The 14,969-nt window shown below is 37.7% G+C and overlaps 1 protein-coding gene across 2 annotated transcripts in view; it reads right to left on the bottom strand.

The window, feature by feature from the left end:
- The window catches only part of zgc:172282 (leucine-rich repeat and fibronectin type III domain-containing protein 1-like protein), a 103,381-nt gene extending 92,594 nt beyond the window's left edge, over positions 1 to 10,787 (bottom strand). The window contains exons 1-2 of one of the 2 annotated variants that reach the window (XM_057351565.1): positions 10,186 to 10,787; positions 4,966 to 5,209 (exon numbers count right to left, since the gene is read on the bottom strand). The gene's annotated coding sequence lies outside the window, so the exon portion shown is untranslated. The remainder of the gene's footprint in view (positions 1 to 4,965; positions 5,210 to 10,185) is intronic. The other variant, XM_057351564.1, reaches the window with a different exon arrangement.
- Between the last annotated feature and the right edge of the window lie 4,182 nt (positions 10,788 to 14,969).

The following is a 14,969-nucleotide window of genomic DNA, read 5'->3' on the forward strand; positions in this document are numbered from 1 at the left end:
CAGCGAGTACTCCTTCAGAATTTCCTTTCAAGATTGAAAGTTGGCATTAGTGCTTATACTGTATGTAGGAGGTGTTGAGTTTTCCATCATCATTTTGCTACTACAAACCCTGTGCTATTGCCTGTACCACACACGAAGAGCTGGTAGCTTGTCAGTATTTAAGCTTTATTTCCAAAGTATTTAAACTAACGACAGATTTTCTTGTGAAAAACAGTCTTACAGTAACTATATTGAAGCCATTCACAAGAGCATTTTTTAATTTAATTACAAGATTTCATTTAATAACTCAAGTATAAACAAAAAGGGGCCTGGTCAGGATTACAGTGTTAAATTTGACTACATGCATTTACACACACTGCAACTAAAAACTGAAATATAGTACATAACTTAGAATCAGCTTGGAGTTTTGCTAGAGCAACACTAGGTGCCGAAAGTCTGCGCCAGTCTGCAGATATCAGTCGACAGATTTCACAGAAAATTGCAAAGTGTATTTTATCAAATAAAAGATTCATTCATCATCGATATTTTGTCAAATATATTGAATTAATAAAAAATTATAATCAAAACAATAATGCAATGATGATGATTTATGTTGTGGCTAAAGAAAACTAAAATAAATAAGTTATAAGGGCGGTTTCCCGCATAGGGATTAAGACAGGAATAGGCCTTAGTTAAATTAGGATATTTAAGTCATTTTAAAAACATACTTTTAAAAAAAAACATTCCTGTGTGTATCTTGAGACAAAACAATCACACTGATATATTTTAAGATATGTCCGTGTATGTTTTTTTTTTCAATCAAGACACCTCTAACATTTAAGTCAGTCTGCAACTATTAAGCCCTGTCTGAGAAACCGGCCCATTATGTTTCAACAAGTAGATTTGTGTCTACAAAAATCATTTCAAATATATAAGCAAATGCCTTTAGTTCAAGAAATGCATTTCAGTCAAGTGATCCTAAACTTTTGAACGGTATGAGTCAAGAAAAATTTGATCTAAGTAGATGCAGAAACCTCTCCAAAAGGACTAATTGTTTGATGAGTCATTTATTTTCATGAACCATAAATGAACCGATTAAGCAAAACAACAGTCATATTTGTCCTTTTGTTCTGTGATAACCTAGATTTTGATCACAGTTTTCATGTGTCTTGTCATGCTGTCAGTCTTTCACATTGCGGTTGGATGACTTCATGTCACTCCTGAGGTTTGATTTTGTTAAAATTCAACAGACACTGGACTGGAATGGCCACAATACATCAAGAAATGCTCATCTTTTCCCCACGGCTATATAATATCTCTAACATCTGCTTCTTTAACTTCCAATTTAGATTCCAATTCTATGTTGTGTTTGCTACCTCAAGTCAAATTTACCAACCGAATAGGAAAAAAATCATTCTCAATCTACAGTGCTCCACTATCTTTAGCTGTGTCGCCCTCCGTATTTCCACTCTGAGGATGCAATCCCCATGACACATCCGTATGCACATGGGCCGAGGTGAGCCTGAAAGAAGACCCAGAGCCCCCCCCCACCAGGTGTGTGTATGGATACAATAATCTGACCTGCTGCACTTGTGACTGAGCACGGGCAGATGGCCACCGAGAGCATTCTATGTATACCATATAGAGCAGAGAGAGAGAGAGAGAGAGAGAGAGAGAGAGAGAGAGACGGTGTAGTAGAGGGTCATGGATGATTGAGTCCATCACTGTTGAAGGTGCATCCAGAGAGTGTGTCAAGAGACACCGCTGATAAACACAGTTCTCTCTGCAGTTACACGCGACTGGTAAGACACAGCGGATGAAAAACATGTTAAAGTCTATTTTAGAGCAATATGTTTTTTGGGTTTGCAATGTTTCACTCTGTATGACAGGCACCAAACACAAGCTCTCGCTTCTTTGTGAGCAATACCAAAGAAGGCACGAAGACTATAATCGAGAGAAAACTGAGCCAAATGCATTTTGGGGGAATTCATTGAGGATAAATCACACACGGTGATATCTGCATTTATTCGGGTTCCCTGTGTTGTGTTGATTCTTGCCCGATTCTCTAAAGGAATGCAATTTCAGATAATGCAGTTTCCCAGCTTGCAAGCTGGTTCTGTTCGCTACTGAAGGTTTGCAGAGAACCACTGCGATCCAGGTGCTTGAACTGGGGCTGCCAAAAATGGGAAGCCCAGCCCCTAAAGGCAAACATATCTATGCTTTTAACGCACCACATTGACAGTTTTTTTTACCATCTTCACACAATGTCAACATTACTCATGACTCATTATTGTAATTAAATAGGGATGGAAGGAAGTATTTTAACACTTCTTATAAAAAATATATATTCAGCCTTCACTTCACAAGGTATATGTGATATTTATGACAACATGAGCTTGTGGCCTGAAGAAAGGGATACCTCTGGGATAAGAATGTCATAATGTTAAAAATCCCACCCTATAGATTCAAATCCTATTATCTCAAAGCACTAAAGCATTTAAACCCTCTCTACTGCAGGGACACATTATGGATCATATTCTAATGAAACGCCAATGAAAAAGAAGTTAAAGAATTCCTCTTTTACTCTGAATTTCATAGGGAAATGACTAGTTCAAACTAGTCTAACTTTTCTGAATGTTTCTACATTTTCAAGGCTGACATTGGCACAAAAGCCTTGGACTAACAAACGTTCTCTTCTTTGGCATGTGATCGAACGGCTCACATTTTCCAAGCCAATGCACATGTGTCATGCTCTTCACAATCGTTCCTAATCTGATTTTTGAGAATGGATTGTAAATGCAATTTACAAAACAAATATTTTTGATTAATAAGTTGCATTATTGTGTCACACATAATTTGATTACTGTAGGGTGTAATGTAGTATTAATTGCACATCACCCTAATGTTACTTGAAACTAATGAAACAATTTGTTCTTATAAATGTGTAAAAGAATAATTATAAAAATGCCAACAATTGCATTAGATGCTGATTACTGGCTGAGATCTAGAGGCGAATGGCAACCAGCACAAGCAGAACAGGGGCCCGTTTCAATAAGGAGGTTCAACCAACTCTAGGTTAAACCTTAACTCAGAGTTGGTTTACTTAGAAATGAGAAACTTTGAGTTTATGGTTTCAGAACAGCTGATTTGAGTTAGTTTAATTTACTCTGGGTAGGCTTACCCTGGGTTAAGCGCGTGCACCACGACTATAAAAAGCAATCATCAATGGAGCTCCGATATTATGAATCACCATGGCAACGGCATCAAAAAAAGCAACATGGAGGCAGAAAGCACTTGAGAGTGAGGCACACTTTCCGCTCTGCATACAGTCGATTTACTGATGTCCTGAAAATTACTTAAGTTTAAATTAATAAATTGATAAATGTACCAATAAACAAATAAATTCATCATTAAATGAATGAAACAACAGAAATACGTTCTCACTCGCCATGAGTGCTCTAGTTACGCGAGCGAGACATCATGGTACATAGAACACTTGTAGGGCGTCAGACTCTCGTGCAAAGTTAGACTGATCGCCGGTTCGAACCCTGCTCTGAGCAGATTTGAGTTCGAATGGCTGTACGTCAAAATTACTTGTTTATTACCTTTATCGCTTCTGTATTTATTCATTTCTTTATTCATGCACTTTATTTATACACTTTATTAAGTAATTTCTCATCGTCCATAGAAACTTACGCTCTGATGTAATACATGTACGGTGGCTGATGTTATTGATGCAAGGATGGATGAGATATATTTTGATATATCTAATTCACTGTAAAGAAAAACGGTAGTTTTAATAAAAATGCACAGTGAAATGACAAAATTGCTCTCCTGAAATCAAAGTACATTCCAGTGAATGAATGCAGCCTCTTCATGAATCCTCTATAAAAGCACATATGACATATAAGTCACTGAGATGCTCTCTGTGTGATCAAAATGTGTGCCATGAATGACTGTATTAATGAATGAATGAATGAGGTACACCACATGTGCTTTAAAAGGGGGAGGAGATGGAAATAAACTCTGGGTTTACCAAAGAAAACCTGCTCCCGACCAGGTTAGGTTCACAAAGTAAGTTACTATGGTTACTGACTCCGAGTATAAGTTACCTCTCCTTTAGAAACAGGCTTGAGTTACCCCGCTTTCTCTGGTTTGACATACCTCACATTCTGAAACGGAAAACCAAGAGTTTCCCTCATTTCAGGGTCAATATACTCAGAGTTTTCACTAAACCACCTTTCTGAAACGGGCCCCTGGTCTGTCAATTTTCCATCACTAACATTTATATCTCTTGGAAAAGCAAAACAAATTTAATACTCTTTGGGTTTGAAAAGATTTTACGATATTTGAAAAGACGTGTGTATTTTGAGGTTGCTGCTTTTTACAAGGACGGAAGAACAAATCTACAATTTCTTATCAAGTCACATAGAAATTATACATTTTTGGGGAGTTTGAGTCATCAACATTACATATTGTGAAATGCACTATAGAAATAAAATTGAATTAAAAAGCAAAGGCCACTGTAAAAGAAAATGGTTGGTTTCCCTTGTTGCCTTAAAATCTTGAGTTAATTCAACTTAAAGATATTTGTCATCTCAACGATAAAATAATTGAGTTAACTAATATTTTTAAGTTGAATTAACTTAATCTTAAAATTCAGCATGTGCAGGCGTGATGGATGTAAAGCAAAACACTTGACCTCAAAAGCTATATTGATTGGCTGATTTAATTGCGGCAGTTTTTTACATTGACAGTAGCATTGTGTTGTTTGTACAATAGGCTGCACACGTCTGTGAATGTTATTTCACAAAGTTTATTTCACAAACCCTAAAAACGTAAATGAAGCATGTTTTTTCTTTTTGCTATAGTCATATCTTTTCTCATCAAAAGCGTCTGCTAAATGACTAAATGTAGAGCACCAAGCGAGTCAATGGCGACACCTCAAAATTAGCAAATAAATACTGCTTAACGCATGACACTCACGTGCAAACACCGGTGTCTTTATTCATGGGCACTTAATTGCCTATCAAGCCCACATGAAGAAGGTACAGCATTTACTCAGACTTAACCAGACCCGATGTCAGTCAGACTGCAGAGTATCTGTCATAAAGGTCTCAGCTTCACTGATTTTCACTCAGGCGGGGGAAGAAGTCAGGCAGTGGGCTTCGGTCATCCTTGAAAGGCCAAATAGGAAGTGATGGTGTCCCACAGTGCTGGATCTGTTTCTCTGCAGGAACCCAAGAATGGATTAGTAAAGGCTTTGGCTGTGGTTTGACTGGACTATAACCATAGATCAATGGACGGACTTTGAGTGCAGGACAAATATATTAAGTGCACTTAAGCACACCTTTTTATACAAACAGACACAGTGAAGCCCAATGCTGAATGCTTTCTGGGTCATATTTCACATAATTATGTATAATAAATATCATATAATATTATATAAATATAATTATCATATTTCACTTGAATATTTGGAATTGTTCTAAATAGTTTCTGCATATGCGAAGAAAACGGTTCAAATCCTCCAACGTGTATATACATAAACATGTACTTACATATATTTACATATGTTACAAAAAAACATTATATTAGTACAATTTGGGCTTTATGTTTAGTCAAATGTGTATAATTGTACATTTTATAATAATAATATAATTTACAACCAGTGTAAGATTGTGTAAGAATTAACTTTTTTTTGGGAGTTTTTGTGTCTGGTAAAATTATTCATGGCTGGCAGATTTTCTAAAATTATGAAATGTATTACTTTGGACTACAAGGTAAATGACAAATCTCTGCTAGCGGTAAATGCACACTCGAAATGGTCGAAAATGGTCTTATTTTCTGGTAAAAAAAATGACTCTTACATATTCCATTTGGTTGTGATAGTTCACCCAAAATTTACTAACCGTCTTGTCGTTTCCAACCTGTCTGACTTACTTTCTTAAAGTCATTGAGAGGACAAGAGGGTGAATAAATAATGACAGAATTTAATGTAATGTTTATTTCAAAGTGTTACAGATACAATCTCAGAATACAAGAGCCACATTGCTTTTTATTTCTCACTGTTTCTATAGCTTAGCATTGCATAAAAAGGGTCAAGGGTTTGATCCCAGGGAACACACATAATGATAAAGTGCATATCTTGAATGCACTTTAAATCCATTTGGATAAAAGCACCTGCCAAATGCATACATGGGAATGTAAATTTCTCTTGCATTTGAAATAGCCATCCTATATTTTACGACTCCCCCTTGAGGTACACCTTCAAGACTTTTTGTAGACTGCTTAATTGCTTTTTATTTGGTGTGGGAGAAAGTTTTGACTTCTTTCAAGGGGCTACATTTTTGAAATGATAAGTTTGGGGATAAAAAGGGGACCCTTCTTTGTTACAGAGCCCTGGACAATTTCCCCACACTTTGAGGATATTTTCCTGAACCGATTAAGAACATCATTTTTGTGTTTTGTTATAACACCATGAATACACATATTAGCCTTTAAGGTCCGCAAGCACCTACAACCTCCTTGTATCCATCTGAGTGCCATTGATTTTACTGAGGTGTGAAATGTTTAAGCAGAATATTGATGTGCGGCAGAAGAGGCCAAACCCCTTCACTCAGCTTCTCTCCCCACCCATATTCAAGCCTTTCCCTCCGTCTTGCTTGTTTGTGTTGCGTTTTCCAAAGCATATCAACTGGAAAATTACATGTCTGCCGGTTTAGGCTCCATTGGCGAAAGTCTGTTGTCGTGCAAGTGGCGGGAGTTCATTTAGAGCAGCGGCCAGCCGCCATTGGTGCCTGAGAGCGGGTGGAGGAAGAGTAATAGGTAATAGAAGAGAGCGACACTCTGGCTAATACATCGGTGCAATTAGCCGCAAGCCGTGGCAGCTGTGGCGTGACGGAGGCCTGAGGGTAATTGCAGACCCCACTCATCACTGCCTCTCATTAATACACAACTCTGCACCCCGGAGAGAGAGAGAGGAACTTCCTGTCTCGCTCGCTCTTCTATCTACTTCCATTCCAAACATTTCTGAGCACCTCTCTCAGTTTGAGCCCACTCTCTCTCTTTTTCTCTCTGGAAATTGAAGCATGCACCCCGGTCGTACCGCATGCTGAAAAATATGACAGTGTGCTTGAAAGGCCTGGGATGGAGTGTTAAATCTTGGACGACACGCACTTGGAATAAGGCCTCGTATGCATATTTGGCATGCCGAACGGCACGTGATGGATGCAGGAGGCGGTCGAGGGGAAAAATCTGAAATATTTCACTCAAAATTACTGGCTTTTATGGAATTATGCAACAACTGATGGTTAAATTACACATTTTTCCCTAAACCAGCAAATGTGGCTAACGTATAACTCTTCCATTTAATGATTAAATCAGCTATAAATGTAATGTAGCTGGTGAACGGTATGAGTTGCAATATCATATAGCTGAGCGGAAATAAGTATGTATAATGTAAGGAGAGAAGCAGAGTAATTTGATAAAATACGAAAACCAATATTAAAGGAACAGTTCACCCAAAAGTTCATAATTTACGCGTGTGCTGTTTTAAATCTATATGACTTTCATCCAACCAAAATGCTGCCTGTTTCTCACAACAACAAAAAAACTTAAATTGACTATACCTAAATGATTTTTTTCCATTCAGTTACATTACATAAAACATGTGTGGCCCGAAAAAGAGTGGCCAGTGTGTTTCCTTTTGTGTTGCTTAGAAGAAATAAAGTTAAATGGCTTTGAAACATCATGCGGGTAAACAAATAATGTCATAATTCTTAACAACATTTACTATTCCTGTTACATTAAGTAAAATACCATTTACCAGGCTTTTATCAATCTCTAAATACAATTCTCTTACTAAGACGTTGGTCTAAAAACACAGAAAAAAGTCAATCAAATGAATGAGGCTATTGTTTTTGTTTTGAAGATTTTTGGACCGTTTGGACGCGTTATGGTATAAGCTCATAGAGATATCCAGTATTGTAAAGTCAACCGGTTTTGTAAAATCTAGTCAGAGCTTACTGTTGCGCCTACTGTGTGTTAATGCAGTTCATTTGACAGCACTACAGACTATGAAATGTTAAAATAAACACTGTAAGAACATGTAAATCAATCAAACCCAAAGGCGGTTCTTCATTTCACACAACAGTGAAATGCAGCATGATGCATCAGATGAGAGAAAATAGTCCTGCTGTGGTTAACCTAGCAGATGCAGCAAGACCAGACTGTTCTGCCAGCCCAGTTCTCACAGTTAAATGGTGACTTCTTTAACAGATGGTCATGCCATGTGCCTATGATCGGGACGTGCTGCTACCAAATGTTATTGTACAGAATGCCACATGACATGGATAGTATACTACTGTCATCTATTTGATCCCCATTTACTGTTATTTTTGTGTCACATGTGATACCTATCATCTTATGTTATGACCACACGAAAGGGTGGTTCATCCAAAAATAAAAATCTGTCATCATTTATTCATTCTCGGGTCATTTCAATCCTGTATGCTTTTCTTTCTTCTGCAGAACACAAAAGAAGATATTTTGAAGAATGTTGGTAACCAAACGACATTGGCCCCTGTTGACTTCCATTGTATGGACACAAAACCACATTTGAGACATTTCTCAAAATATCTTCTTTTGGGCTAATGATGATCATATACAGGTTTTGATTGACTTGAGGGTGAACGAATGTTTAAGTAAGTTTTATTTTTCTATTTATGTATACAAAAATACTCTAAAAGGCTATGGCCCACTTTCACAGACACGGCTTGTTTTAAGACAGGACTAAGCCTTATTTGAATAAAGATATTTATGTCACTTTTATATCTTACTTGAATACATTACTGGTGTGCATCTCGAGACAAAACAATAGCACTGATATATTTTAAGCTATTTCTGGGCAAGTTACAATATATTCAAGACAGGTCACACATTCATTTTAGTCTGGGACTAGAATTAAGCCTTGTCTATGAAACCGGGCCTATATCTGATTGTTTTAGTTAAAATACATAGCTGAATAATATCTTTTTCCTGATCTGGTTGCAGATATTAAATAACTCACCACAGCCACCAAGTTAACCTCACAAGGTTGAAATCATATCTTGGATGTTGGGAGTTAGCCAGCAAGTATGATATAATTATGATCACGTTAAGGGGGATTAAGGAAAAGGAAACATCTGTTGCTCACACCAACATAAGGATTAAATTATGATCGGTAATTAAATAGGCACCTGCACCTGACATACAGCACCAGCACATATCTACAGGCCCACCGTGGCCCCCTGCCTGTGGCCAGGAATAAGACATAATGAGCTTTGCAATTTGACATTCAAAAATCTTCCTCCAATGTTTGACATTAATCGATTGCAGACACGTATGCGATCTGCGATAAAAAAAAAAACATAGACCTAATACGATTTTTTCAAAGCAATTTCCTTGTTTATGGCTGGAATGCATCAATTTATTGCAACATAATAATTGATGTTCATTTGAAAGCACAACTACAATGTCAATGTCTGAATAACTGGATGTTTTTTGTTAATACATCAAACAAACATCTCGTGTCACTTTGCATACACGGATTATAATGATGCGCACGCGACTTTGATTTGACACTTTCGGTCATTTTTGCATTTGATTGAAACGTAAAGTTGCATAAACATTTACAAGCGTAATAAGATATGTATGTTAAGACAAATAACATAGTGATGATGACCCGACTAATGTCCAGGTAGTGGAACAATTTCTACTGTCCATCACCGGAGGACCTGAACAAATTCTTCCCCCAATGATTTCTTACATAATTCGAAATCCCACTTTAAACATCCCGATACATAAGAGGAAGTCTTGCCCCGCTGCGAGATGTGAGGATAAAGTAAATGCTTTTTCAAACAGAGATCTTTATGAGAAAGTGAGCTATCAAATTCATGATGGCTTTGGGAGAATCGTCGCTCTGGTGCATTGCTGACCATTACTCAGCAACCTCGAGACGAACCTTATCATTGCATCTATGTAACCAAATTAAAACAATCTACAATGAAAGTCTAACAATCATCCGAGTGCTCTTTAAATAAACCTGAAACTAAACGACCCACGTGGAGTGACATTTTACAGACCTAAAGAAATCTAAAACGTAAAGAAATAGTTTTGTCATATCTGCTACATCTTCAATTAAGGAGTTCTTTAAGAAAAGCTCACCTTTTTCCTGAACGATGTTCCTTTTTCTCTGGTTTCAAGTCAATTTGATGAAGATAGGATGGGATACCTATAAATAAGCAATATTACACCCGGGGAATAAGAACCTCAACGCGCAATGGGTTCAAACTCCACCAGCGGACTGCCGCGATGGCTCACTCGCATATCAGACGATACGGTTAGGGTCCGTAATGTTCTTTTCCTCACAGGTGCGCCGATGAACACGATGTTTTCATTTCCTTTACGCAGCAATCTGGTTACCTATGCCTTTACTTTTGCTTGGGCGTTCTTTGCAGAAATAGTTCCCATTCTTGTGCTCGACCCTTCCCAGGTGCGATGAATCAGATGCCTAGTTCCCTTGGCTTTTCAGTTTCACCTAGTAATAAAGAATACATATCCATGTGCTGTTGAAATAGAGGGTGGAAATCCAATCCGTCAGAGGTGTAGATCCTCGAATAGCAAGACTTTCGCAGTATCATCCTGATAGATTGGTGAGTTTGAAGACGAATACGCACGAAGCGTCTGCTCGTCTTGGACCATGGTGAAGAGTGGGCGTTATAGGGGTAGATCTTAACTGCTCACTGCCAATAAGTATGCATGCCTCCGCCTGAATCGTTGTTCCTCTACACGCATACAAGCAGGGTTTCGGTCAGTACATATAGCGTTTGGTTGCAAAATTGTGACTTTGTGATTGGTGTGAGAATAAAAAGACGCATTAGACAGAGTAAATGTGAGACTGTGGGGAGAACCGAAGTTACTCTCCGTTTGAATAAACTGCAAAAAAAAAACCATAAACACGTTTCCCCTTAAAGGAAAATCAAGAAACAAGCCATGCCCAACGTAAAGCGGGCAGATGACATACACTTACCATGTGCAGCTGCTCACCATTTTAACGTTTGTGCGTGCGTGTCCGTGAGCGTAAGGAAAATGTGTGATAGGGTGTGAGTGTATATGGGAGGAGTGGGTACTTATATTTGAACGAAAATACAACAAAATAACATTCTGACCAAAAGTAAAGGCGTGTGGATACACGCTGTGATTGTTTTTTGTGCGGTTGTCGTTTCAGCACCAAGGACAGCGACATCCCTCACCGTCTTTCAAAGAGAATCCCGGTTTCCAAAGAAACTGTTTGCATGTCCTTCTCTCAAAGACAACGCACTCGTTTTCAACCATTCTCTATCAGCAGCTTAAGCCGTCTGGATTTTGTTTTAAATGTGATTGTACTGGTTAGCCTTGCTTTTAAATAGGATAAATGGGCTTTTGGCTATTTGAGAGCTAGTAGGTAAAGTTATGACGGACTGCACATTCTCGTGGGATGTTGAAAAAAAAGAGTCTCGTGGGATGTTGAAAAAAATGCCTGTGCATTTGATTAGGAGTGCTACTATGCATTCCAAGCATTAGTTTATTTTTTATTGAAGTAAAACTTCATTGAAGTAAAAAGAAAATTCACTGATAACATTCCACCCTCAATGCACACATTACAGTTATTACATTGCATTTTATTTTACACTTACTGTAAACTATCTTTTATCTTGCAGTGCACTTACAGTGTACTGTTCTTTCCCCACAAAATACTGGTGAGTACATGTTTTTAATATAGGTTTGATTCAGAGTTGTGTTAAGGGTCGGCACCTACTAAATACACAGTAAATGCATATGTGGGCTACATGGATAACAAGACTGTAAAACAAGAAGCTGTTTAAAGGTGATTTCTGTTGAAAATTAAAATCAACACCCAAACAAAAATGGAATATCTGCTAGATGTCTCTTCTGTGTTTGCACATAGTCTTGCCTGTGTAAATAGAAGAAAAACAATGTGAATTGGACAGATTCAGACAACAATAGAGGGTGTATATGATCATGATGGGGGAGAGAAAGAGTAAGCAAGCATTTGTTATTTTGAAGGTGGGGTAATGAATACCAAAGTTCATTTCTTTTGGCTGGGGGCGATATTTATTTGGGTATCAATTTCAAATATCATCAGCATGTTTGTCAGAAATCATTTATTGCACCTTTATTATTTAAATTTTGCATTAAAAAATCTGATGAAAATTTTACCATCGCTACAACTACTACGAATAATAATATTAACAACAACAATAGTAATATAATAATAACAAATAATAATAATAATAATTATTATTATTATATTTCTTCTCTTTAAAAAAAATAGCTCCCTCTTTTGGCAAAATATGTTACGTGTGCCTAGTATGACCTACTGTACATTCTTTGAGAAATGTTGTTTAACCTCAAGACACTGTAAAAGAATAAAGAAAGAGAGATGTAAAGTCACACAAAATGGAAGTCCAGTGGAGGAATGAAGAGACTGCCTGCAGCAGCGCTCCTTAGAGACATTAAAAGCGATTGGCAGCTGACAAAGTAGGAAAGTCGATAGTAATGTGAGTGAGAAGAAGGCTGAAGGGTAGGTCTGAAAATACACAGACACTCCAGAAACAAAGCAGGTGTCTAGAAGACCGATCACTGAATCAGAAAGAAAGCAAGACAGATACACAAGAAACAGATACTGTGCGTTATAAAAATATTAATAACAGTCAGGAAAGTAAAACAATCAAAGCAAAGGGATGACTGATAATAATGAATATCACTAGATGTCATGATGATGTCATATTACAGTACAGTAGTACATGCTTGCTTAAGATATAACTTCTTGAAACAGTGGTAACATAAACCTAATGTCTAGAGTATAAAGATGCAGAGTATGAGTTTAAGCCATATGTAAAACTCAAAAATGTTTGAATGTATAAAAATAGTTCATTTTATTAGTGGCTTATATCAAAGGCTCTTTTATTCTACAAACACGATTCCAAAAAAATTGGGACACTGTACAAATTGTGAATAAAAACAGAATGAAATGATGTGGAAGTTTCAAATTTCAATATTTTATTCAGAATACAACATAGATGACATATCAAATGTTTAAACTGAGAGAATGTATCATTTTAAGGGAAAAATAAGTTGATTTTAAATTTCATGGCATCAACACATCTCAAAAAAGTTGGGACAAGGCCATGTTTACCACTGTGTGGCATCCCCTCTTCTTTTTATAACAGTCTGCAAACGTCTGGGGACTGAGGAGACAAGTTGCTCAAGTTTAGGAATAGGAATGTTGTCCCATTCTTGTCTAATACAGGCTTCTAGTTGCTCGACTGTCTTAGGTCTTCTTTGTCACATCTTCCTCTTTATGATGCGCCAAATGTATTCTATGGGTAAAAGATCTGGACTGCAGGCTGGCCATTTCAGTACCCGGATCCTTCTTCTACGCAGCCATGATGTTGTAATTGATGCAGTATGTGGTCTGGCATTGTCATGTTGGAAAATGCAAGGTCTTCCCTGAAAGAGACGACGTCTGGATGGGAGCATATGTTGTTCTAGAACTTGGATATACCTTTCAGCATTGATGGTGCCTTTCCAGATGTGTAAGCTGCCCATGCCACACACACTCATGCAACCCCATACCATCAGAGATGCAGGCTTCTGAACTGAGCGCTGATAACAACTTGGGTTGTCCTTGTCCTCTTTAGTCCGGATGACATGACGTCCCAGTTTTCCAAAAAGAACTTCAAATTTTGATTCGTCTGACCACAGAACAGTTTTCCACTTTGCCACAGTCCATTTTAAATGAGCCTTGGCCCAGAGAAAACGCCTGCGCTTCTGGATCATGTTTAGATATGGCTTCTTTTTTGACCTATAGAGTTTTAGCCGGCAACGGCGAATGGCACGGTGGATTGTGATCACCGACAATGTTTTCTGGAAGTATTCCTGAGCCCATGTTGTGATTTCCATTACAGTAGCATTCCTGTATGTGATGCAGTGCCGTCTAAGGGCCCGAAGATCACGGGCATCCAGTATGGTTTTCCGGCCTTGACCCTTACGCACAGAGATTGTTCCAGATTCTCTGAATCTTTGGATGATATTATGCACTGTAGATGATGATAACTTCAAACTCTTTGCAATTTTTCTCTGAGAAACTCCTTTCTGATATTGCTCCACTATTTTTCGCCGCAGCATTGGGGGAATTGGTGATCCTCTGCCCATCTTGACTTCTGAGAGACACTGCCACTCTGAGAGGCTCTTTTTATACCCAATCATGTTGCCAATTGACCTAATAAGTTGCAAATTGGTCCTCCAGCTGTTCCTTATATGTACATTTAACTTTTCCGGCCTCTTATTGCTACCTGTCCCAACTTTTTTGGAATGTGTAGCTCTCATGAAATCCAAAATGAGCCAATATTTGGCATGACATTTCAAAATGTCTCACTTTCAACATTTGATATGTTATCTATATTCTATTGTGAATAAAATATAAGTTTATGAGATTCGTAAATTATTGCATTCCTTTTTTATTCACAATTTGTACAGTGTCCCAACTTTTTTGGAATCGTACATAGAGGTATTCCTCAATTAATGGTGCCATTAACTTATGCACATTTTATCACACATATATTAAACACTGTAGTTTTTACTTAGAGACTTATAGTTTTCTATAGTTTAACTATCTGTTGGCTCTTTCGCTTTTTTTTCAGTTGCACCAACTTTCCTGTTGCATAATGTGTATAACTTTGGTTATCTCAGTTTAGAAAAGTTTCAGTGATATCATGCAGTTCACAGTGTGGGGCAGCCATTACAAATCACTCTGACCAAATCCGACATTGCAACATTGCCTCGGGGTGTCATAAATATCAATCATACGAACACACAGGATCAGCGAGAGAGGACAGGTGTGTGTGAGGTGCTCTGTGCTGTATTAGTAATGCGTCTGAACAGTC

This window comes from Triplophysa rosa, linkage group LG14, assembly GCF_024868665.1.
Source record: "Triplophysa rosa linkage group LG14, Trosa_1v2, whole genome shotgun sequence".
NCBI classification, from domain to species: Eukaryota; Metazoa; Chordata; class Actinopteri; order Cypriniformes; family Nemacheilidae; genus Triplophysa; species Triplophysa rosa.